Source organism: Gossypium hirsutum, chromosome D08, assembly GCF_007990345.1.
Source record: "Gossypium hirsutum isolate 1008001.06 chromosome D08, Gossypium_hirsutum_v2.1, whole genome shotgun sequence".
In the NCBI taxonomy this organism is placed as follows: Eukaryota; Viridiplantae; Streptophyta; class Magnoliopsida; order Malvales; family Malvaceae; genus Gossypium; species Gossypium hirsutum.
In genome coordinates, this window is record NC_053444.1 from 35,599,050 (window position 1) to 35,609,583 (window position 10,534).

General features: G+C 35.1%; 1 non-coding gene across 1 annotated transcript; it reads left to right on the forward strand.

Annotated features, from left to right (window-relative positions):
• The first annotated feature begins 2,144 nt into the window (after window positions 1-2,144).
• On the forward strand, window positions 2,145-2,249 carry LOC121220419 (small nucleolar RNA R71). Its single transcript, XR_005917621.1, has one exon. It is a non-coding gene; the product is annotated as a small nucleolar RNA R71 (small nucleolar RNA).
• The last annotated feature ends 8,285 nt before the right edge of the window (window positions 2,250-10,534 follow it).

Here is a 10,534-nt window from a genome sequence, read left to right on the forward strand (position 1 = left end):
TCCTTTATGATCGAATTTAGCCTCATTTTTCTATCAATCGATGCTTTCTCCCCATCTTTCAGTAGAATTTTGTGCATGCATAGAAACGAACTAATACCTTTAATATGAACTATAGTCCACCCGATTGTCTTCTTAAACTTCTTCTCAAAGTCAATCAACTTTTCTTCTTAACTCTCGATTAACTCAGTTGAAATTTTGATAGGAAAAGTAGAAGAGTTACCCAAATAAACATATTTCAAATGGGATGGAAGTACCTTTAACTCTAATTTGGGTAGCTCCTTGATTGATGCCTTAGGTTGCATGTATTCATGAGATGTTAACTCCAATGATTTGAATGGGGATTTTGGAATGAATCCCTTCAAATTGGCTTTCAAAAAATCCAAATATTCCCCCTCTTCATCATCACATGGTGGATCGGTCACTAAAACTCGCTCCAATGGAGCATTTACAGAATTGAGTTCCCATTTTTTAAAGGCCAATAAATCCATCTTCGACATCGTGGAACATTCTCTAACTACATTAGGAAATTTCATAGCTTTAAATACATTAAAAGTTACTTGATTGTCTTGAACTTGAATGGTGAGTTCGCCTTTCTAAACATCAATTAATGTTCTACCGATTGCCAAGAATGATTTTCCTAGGGTGATTGGTACTTCTTTATCCACTCCAAAATAAAAAATAATAAAGTTAGATGGGAATATAAATTTATCCACACGTAGTAATACATCTTTGATCTTCCCTTCAGGATGTGCTAATGACCTGTCTACCAGTTGAAGTGTCACAATTATTGGTCCGACTTCACCAATTCCCAATCGTCTAAATACGAACATAGGCATAAAGTTTATACTTGGTCCCAAATCACACAAAGTCATTCCACGATAAGATTCTCCAATATTACAAGGTATGGTAAAACTCCCTAGATCTTTCATTTTTGAGGGTAGCTTGTTTTGCAAAAATACGTTTCACTACTATGTCAATGTGATTGTCTCAAATTTCCTAAATATTTTATTTTTGGAGATGATATCCTTCATGAACTTGACATAGTTTGATATTTGCTCTAGAGCTTCCACCAATAGGATATTGATGTAAAGTTGGTTAAGTACATCCAAGAACTTTTTTAAATTGAACCTCTTGCTTCTACTGCTAGAGTCTTTAAGGATAAGGAGGTGGTGGAATCTTAGCTTTAATCAGACAACACTTCTACGGTAATGTTTTTGTATTTGTCACAGATGTTGAAATTTCAGGACTAACTTGTTGCGACAATACCTCTTTAGCAGCTGTGGAAACTAACTTTTGTAATATGAGAATTTCAACCTTCAGTTGATCTTTCTCTTCATTTTGAGCAACAATAGGCTTGTCTTCAAGTTCAACAACTTTAGGTTCCAACGTGTTTCTATTCTTCAAGGTGATAGCTTTGCAATGCTCTTTGTTCGTACTTCTCAGAATTTCAACATCACTCAGCACAACACCTTGGGGTCAACCTCGAAATTCGTTGGTTAGTTGACCCATCTGGTTTTCCAAATTTCTCAAAGTTGCATAATTCTTTGCCATATATGCTTTCAATAAGATCTCTAGATTGTTGGAAGATTCATCTTGCAGAAGTTTCTAAACTTGTTAAGAAAACCCTGTCAGTTGATTTGGTCAGGATTGCATATAAGAGTGGATATGACTAGCCCCTCGATTACTCCATAAGGAATTTAGATGATTTTTCCATGAAGTATTGTAAAAATTTGACTACGGACCTAGGCTACTTCTATTTTGACTTTGGTTTCCCATGTAGTAGATAGAATTTGGGTTTGACGGGAAATTTTTGAACATACATGAAATGTTCTCAAATTGTCTTGTCTGCTAACTTATCAAATTCCGTTGAAACCATTAGTAGTAAAGTTCTTAAGAATGGAAGACATAGAAGATACTGAGTTGCTAGTGAAGTAAGTGCCTCAACTTCATGTGCTCCTACCACTCTTCTTGTGGTTGTTCGGTTAGTTAACCACTGATAATTATTGTTGAAAATTATTTCAAGAATTTCATAAGCTTCATTGTATGACTTAGAATGAAGAGCTTTATTTGCAGAAGCATCTGCCACCATTCTTGTATGTGCACTAAGACCATTGTAAAAAGTCTCCAATTAAATGCAATGTGGAATCCCATGGTTAGGACATTTTTGTAATAATTCCTTGAATCACTCCCAAGCCTCATAAAGATTCATCATCAAGTTTTTGGAATGTAGTGATCTCATTTCGAAGCTTGCCATTCTTACTAGGTGGGAAGTACTTCATTAAGAAACATTTAACCAATTCTTGACATGTGGATATAGAGTTAAATGGTAAGGATTTCAATGATGCTCGTGCTCTATCTGTCAATGAGTATGAGAGTAACTTCAATCTCATTGCATCTTCGATTACTCCAGCTATTTTAAAGGAGTCGCTTACTTTCATGAATAAGAAAAGATGAAGGTTGGATCTTCAGTATGCATCCCACTATATTGGCCCACAGCTTGAAGCATTTGAAACATTATTGACTTCAATTCAAACTGTGGCACCTCAATTTCGGGTCTCACAATTCCCGAATTGAGTTCATGAAAAAGTGGCACAACATATTTTGACGGATGGCACTGTTTCTGTCATGAACAAAAAGGATAGGATTTTGAGCATTAGCAGCTCCGTCTATTTGATCTTGTTGTGCAAGATTCATTTTTGTAGCTTGTTTCTAAGTTACTTGATCCCTTCTTCCTTGTCTAAAGGTGCGTTCAATTTTAGGATCAACTGGAATTAGATTGACAATTCGGTCTATGTTCATAAAAAGTTGAAAAAGTCATAGAAAAACTAAGTTAAGATTACCAGAAGAATAAACCAAAATGAAAAATTATTAACTACACAAATAATGACTTAAACAGTCCCTGACAACGGTGCCAAAAACTTGTCTCTAGATTATCTAATGATGTATAAGTGTACACAATTGTCAACAAGTAATAAAGTAGTGAGTAAAAGTATCGTCTCCACAGGGACTATATATGTAAGGTAGATAATGTGAAATTATCAATTGGCAAGCTGGTAATAGAAATAAATAGAAGTGAATTGAGTTAACTATTAACCTAAAAAAAATTTACTAAGTACGCAAAACAAATAAAAGTGTAACACAGAATAATAAGCAACAAATCACAAGTTTTAATTAGGGTTAAATATAAAATTTGTACCTAAACTTATCCACTTCTCCCAAATTGGTACTTAAGTTTTTTTTTGTCCTAGATTGGGACCCAAACTTTTTCTCCATAAACTAATTTGGTACTTTTTTTAACGCCGTTAATTTTGAGACAGGTGGCAGAATAGGATTGTGACATGTGGCATAATGACATCATGATGATGTCATAATCTAAAATATATATTAAAAATAATAAAAATAGTTTTAAAAATTATTTCCATTTTTTTCTTATTTCCTTCTTTTTCCCAATATTGATTCCTTCTTCCTTTCGTCACTTTGCCTTTTTCTTTTCTGGGTTCATTCAACTTTTTTGGGTTCCTTTGATAAGAAATTTAAGAACATTTCTACCTTTTAACAACATTACCATGCGCTATTAACTCTCAACTCCCAAAACCAATTTCTTTAACTGAAACACCCCAAACCTGACCCATTTATTAGGTTCGAGCTATAGAATGTCACAACTAGATTTATGATCTAAGTATTACTTTCATTATTATTATCTGCAAGAGTAAAAGAATAAAGAAAATATTACAGTTAATCTTGTTGTTAAGTAAATAAAATTTTCCAAGAAATCAATGTCGATAAAACTTAAGTTTTATATAAAATAATTTCACTAATAGACTTCCACTTATGTTAAAAATCATCTAATATTTTCACCCCTTAGTTTCATTTACAACAATGACCCTGAGACTTCCCCTCTGGGTTGCCCTGTTGTATGCAAGTTACCACTAAGAAATAAATTTGTCGATGCGTGACAAATTCCAACTTGATCCATTCTCGAACTTCTAAATTTCCCTATTTACCTACAATGCATAACAACATGTGACAGCCCAAAATTGACCCTAGTCGGGAAGTGGTTTCGGGACCGCTAAACTGAGTCACCAAAATGTTTGAATGTGATATTTATTGTCTAGAATATGTAATTATGAATGTGTGAAAATTTCAAGCTTCGATTTAGTCGATTGCATGTGAATTTAGTCAATAGAACTTATGTGCGACATTTTTGAAATGTGATAGATCAAAACATAAGGACCTATTAGTGTATGTGGAAAAAGAGGGGACTTGCATGTCAATTTTCCCCCTCTATTAGTAGTGGCCAGCCATGACAAGCATGGTAGACCAAGTGTGATGGGCAAGACATGTCATAGACATGTTGTGTTGGTGCATCATGGGTGGAAAAAAATAAAATAAGGAGCATGGGCATAAAATAATGAAAGGGAATATGATGAAAACAAAAAGAAAAAAAAGTGTGTGGTTGTTTCCCCCCCCCCATTGCCGTGAGTTAAAGAAAAGAAAAGAGAAAATTTTGTTCATCCTTTTTCATCTTCATTTGGCCGAAAATTCTAAGGAAGGAGGAAGGAGTTCTTGCTTCATGTTTGGTTTGGAAGAGGATTAGGAGGAGGTTTGGCCATACTTGTATCTAGATCAAGGTATGTTTGAGGTTGTGCCATGAGATTCATGCATGTTTTTAGTTGCTAGCTTGAGTTCTAATTAGCCCATGGTTCAAATCTTTGCTATGTCATGGGGATGATATTCGGCCTAGGTAGATTTTGTGTTAATGCCATTGCATGCTAAATATGGAGCTTGTTAATGATGCATGTGATGGTGGATTGATGATTCTTGAATCTTCTTTTTAGCATTTTTGAGTGAGCACATATGTGCATTGGTTGCTAGATGGAGAAGAATCGGCTAGCAAGTTGTGTGCTAAGGCCGAATATAATTTTTGTATATTAATGAGTAATGCATGTGTTAAATTGATGGAAAGGGAGAGGATGCTTTACTAGTGTATATATGTGTGTATTAGCCAAGTTTTGAACTTGAAACAAAAGGGTGTTTAGTCAATACAAGTGACCATACTTGTAGAATGTATTAAGTGTTGAAATCGGCCCCAACATAGACATGCATATTCGGCCATAGGAAGGAGATTGGTGTTGCATGTATTCGGTTAGAGGCAAGCATATTGATGCTTTTGTCTTGGCTTAGAAAATTCGGCCAAGGGGGAAAATTAGCTAAAATGTTGAGTTTGATTCATGATTCCGTACATATGTGACTTTATTGTCTAATGTATAAATATGGGCTAAGTGCCTTGTGTTCCTCTTTTCGATGCTCAAATGATTAAATCAATTTATTTGTTTAAATAAGCTCAAGAGCAAAGGGGAACTAAATCCGATAAAGGGAAGGAAAAAGTGGTCGAATAGCTATCGGAATTGTTCGACAACACCCGAGGTAAGTTCTTGAGTAAAAGAGCTTAAATTATGATTTGATTAGATCATGTTTTAAGCAAACCAAAATCATGCTCTTTGTGTGGCTATTGAGCCGAAATTGCAAGAATGATAAATGTCTTGTGTTTGAGTTTTACTAACGAAAACGAAATACGAATGTGCCATGATTTATTGTTAAATGTGCATGGTTATTTGAATGATGTCCGGGCTAAGTCCCGAAGGCTTTGTGCTAAGTGACCATATCCGGACTAAGATCCGAAGGCATTTGTGCGAGATACTAATTCCGGGCTAAGCCCGAAGGCATTTGTGCGAGTTACTAAATCCGGGTTAAGTCCCGAAGGCAATTGTGCGAGTTACTATAACCGGGCTATGTCCCGAAGGCATTTGAACGAGTAGCTATATCCGGTTAAAATCCGAAGGTACGTGATTTGGGAATGAATGATCTTGCTGTAAAAATTTCAGTAAATACTCTAGAAACATCCCAACACTGAGGTATGTTTCGTATGTGCTTGAATTTAGTTGAGCCCTTACAAATAAGTATTCGCTCAGTTGATAAACGAGCTACCGGCCTTTGGCTAAGTTGATCTTTTGTGTATGTACATAAGGGTTGGTAATGTGAAGCAAGTATGATATCGAAAATTTGTGCATATGAAATTATTCGTTTAGCTATATGAATGCTATACTTTTGCTATGCTGGAATTCCTTGCTCAAAACTTACTAAGCATAAATTGCTTACTCCGTTTCTTTGATCCTCTATTTTATAGATTTTGGTTCTCCAGCTATCGGACTCGGGATTTCGAAGTCGAAGTCGCCCACACTATCAAACCCCCCCTTTTGGTACAATTTTGGTTGAACTTCGAAATGGCATGTATAGGACTACCCGTTTGCTGTGGGTCATGGACCCTTTGGACTTGTATAATTTTGGATAGCCATGCGAAAATGGCTTATATATGTTTGAGTGTAATGTTATAATCATTTGGTATGGATATGGTTATTGAGAGGTGTGGATAGGCTTGACAAGGATTGGCCATGGGAATGGTTAATCACTATCATAAATTGTGCTACTTATGCAAAAAGGGCTAGTTGAATCATGGAAACTATGAAATAGGTAAAGTCTACCTTAAAGGCAGATGCTGACAGCAGCAGTGATTTAGATTTGGAAATTCACTAAAAATAGTAGGAATGGAATTAAATAGTGAATAAATTATGTGAACGAACCTTGATGAATCTATTTTCATAGGAAAGTAACGAAATAATCATACGGACAGTATGTTAAGAGATATTCAGGTTCTTGTGAGACAGGGCCAGAACGGTTTCTGGATTTCCTGTTCCGACTTTTGAAATTCATTATAAATTAACCAGAGACAATTAGGAGTCAAGTCATATATTTATAGATTCCTCTCTGAGTCTAGTTTCTATAGAAGCAAACGGCATCAGTATTGAAGCCCTGTACAGGGAGATATCCAAGTCGTAATGCGCAAAGTTCAGGGTAGTCGATCCCTGTAACATGGGAGACTTTGACTAATAAACTGTACTAATTTGCCCAACCAAAAATTCTAGAAAAAAATATGTAGATGGGAATATGAGTCTAGTTTCAGTGAAAATTTACGGAACTGGATTCCGAGTTTCTGAACTCAAGATATGATTTTTAAAGAAACTATTACGCAGATTGGCAGTGTCTGGAAATTTTTTTAAAAGTCTGTTAACACCTCGTGTTCGACTCCGGTGACGGTCTCGGGTTCGGGGTGTTACACAACACAAGTAAGTTCTAAAGAAATTAATGAGCTTTCGTATCTTACTAACAATACTAATGTGATTACACTTTGTGGCTGGAACTTCACGATGGTTTTGTCAGCCTTAAGACAGTATGCCATCCTCCTATTCACAATAGGTGATTACTATTCGGTTTTTCCATACTAATTCCATTTTAAGTATTGCCTTCATAATTCTTATGCATCTATCTCCTCGAGAGGGAAATCCTCACAAATTCATACTTGCGACTTATAAAAGATAATATGTAAACAATACTCATAACACGAATTGCACCAATGACTACAAATATCCGCATAAGGTCGTTCTTGGTGAATACTCCCTATTGCGAGCTGTTAATAGGGTTTTGTCCTATCAAACTTGGACTCGTGTTGCGATCCTCTTGGATCTATAAGGAGTCACCTTCAAAGCTTAATTAATAAGCCTTCTCATCCTTATCCAATGCATAGATCAAATGGTACATCATTCTGCCCTTGATCCGAAATCAAGTAGTCCGCTCCTGGTGCATTTCTCTCGAAATTGATAACTTGTAGGTGGATTCTTAATTGTGAATCCTCAATTTACAGATCCATGCATTTGAGACAGTCATGGTGGACTAACATATCTTTCATATATATTTTCTCCACCTCAGAAGTATAGGATAATACCCTTGTATTGTCCCCAAAATGATTTACGAACAATCATATATATTATATGACTTTCATACAATTTATCTGTATAGAGAGCTTGAGTTTAGGATTTTCTACTAACAGGCAGACTCATTCTTGGTAGACTTGTAAAGATAAATTATAATTCTCGAATTCTCCCACGGCTCTCGCCAAAGTAAATCCAAAACTATTGTAGATGCAATTCTATAAGAATAATCTGATGGGCCGTCATAACGTATATCTACCTCATTTTATATGATAGTACAAGCACCATGGCTTTCTCATAATAATGGGTCACCTATTTTTTGGACTCATACTATCAAACATATTGTGGAATCATATTCACAAGATAGTTCCAGTGAACCTTCCTCATAACGATAGTCCTGACAGACTTTCTCCATATTAGACAGTCCTGACGAACTTTCCACATTTAGATAGTCCTGGCAGACTTCCCAATATACGTTAATGCCTTGGCCATGGAATTTCGTTCATCCCACTTGGGGATCCCAAACATCCCATAAAGGGCTCTTCTACGTCCCACATAAGGGGCTCTCATATATTGGTGTGCACCGAGTCTCTATATCATTTAACCTCCTTTCTTGGCTCAGTCCAATTGAAACTCCCTCAAAGCTGCATAAATATAATGCATATGCAATTCCCTTATATGACCATCTGGACCTCCTCGAAACCACATACACACATAGAATGCATATCATTCACACATTCCACCAATAAAGGCTATAAATCATACGACATAAAACACACCAATTTCATTGACATATCATAAACATGCTATCAGCCAATACTATCACTTTAATACGCAATAACGAGTTACGCCAAAGAAGTTATTCACTCAACATAGTTAGCTTACAACCATACAATTACATCTCATTAACAACATACATCACTGCAAACACTCATCTAATCAATCATGATCAAATTCGTCCAAACAGTATTTGCACTCAATTCCCCATGCATAAATAAGGCATCATATGTAGTATATTAATGACACATAGTGCACCCATTTAAGATTTGAGTCCAAGAACTCACTTGTGAGTCGTTGCCAATTCCATTTTCTAAGCCATTTTTCCCTTTACACACGAGCCCCCTTAATCAATACAACACAACAATTATATCAAAATCCAACTAAGACCATTCATTATCACAAAACCATAATTTCTTTGCATGCAGAGACCATTTGAATGATTATTCGCCATTTTACCCCTAAAAAAAACAAAGCTAATAACTTATTAAAATCCTTAACTACATTCTTTTTCTTGAATCTACTAATGCAGAGAAATTAGAAAACTTACCAACATGCAAGATTTCCAATTTTTAAGACTTAATCCTCACTCTCCTTTTCATGTACAAACCTTTCTTAATCTTTTCTCTTCTATTGTAAACTAGAGAAAAGAACAGAAAAATAAAATGATTATCCCCCTAGAGAAGAATGTCTCTCCTAATAGTCCTTCCACCCCCTATTACCAAAACAAATTCACAGCCATCTAAAAATACCTAAATCATTATGTCTCCCACTAAGAACTATTTAGTTCATAACCAATTGGACCATGGTTGAAATCCATCTTTTCCTCAACTAGCTTGTTACTTGTCTTTATTTGTAAAAAGAACTCGCTAGATTAGAGAACCTTTCAATTTAGTATGCCAAACTCTTTTTGTTACATACAAGCTCACAAATCCAAGTGTGACATTAACCATTGACAACCTCTAATTCTAGGAAAACTAAACTTATGTACTGAAATGAAAACAAGTAAATTACAAAACTCATAGTCCATTAAAACATAAAACCCAAAAGATTAACTTCACAAACCCATTAAAACACCCATATATCCTTTAAAAAATCCAAAAAATTAACATCACAAAAAAAACCCATAAAAAAGCTAACATAATAAACAAAACCCATCAATCCATAATAATAAAAAACTAAACAAAAAGAAAATGATGAGAAGAAAATCAAAACCAATACCCATTTCGGGTTTTTGGGTTCTTGAGATTCAGGCCACGGTTAGTAAATCCAAATGGTCAAGATGTTTGACACAATGAGGAGAAGCCACAGTCAAGTTTTATGATGATTCAACAGTGATGACTCGATTCGATGTCAAATAGTAGAGACAGTGAAATGACGGCTAGGGGTTTCGAAAACAAAAAATAAAGTGCAAAATATTGGGAAATGTGCCATATTGTAGTAAACATGTAATTGTTTTCTATGTATTTGAAAGATGAATAAGTAAATAAAGTTAATTTCACATTTCACTATTATGTCTTTTATGTTTCTATTTTTCATGTTTTGTATACATAGCGAAACTGTGACAAGGAAATATTAGCTCATTAATTGTCTAAGTTCAAACTGATGATAAGTGGCACTGTAAGGACATTTAGATTGCGAGAAAGATAACTTACTTAAGTAGATAATCTAAACAAGTCTATAATCCCTAAAAGAATCAAAGTGAGAGTTTGATTCAAATACTTAGAAGGATTATTATGTCGTCTACAATTCTAATTGGGGAGATGGCTAGTCTTAGCTATTGAAGAAGTTGACTCCACGGGTAGAGACATATATGTACTCATTGGAAGAATGATACATTAGACTGGACCCAAGTTGAATTAATTCTGAATCCATTTGTGAATTAATTCACTTGTGACGTTCATGGTGTGATTTACCTAAATCTTGAGTTA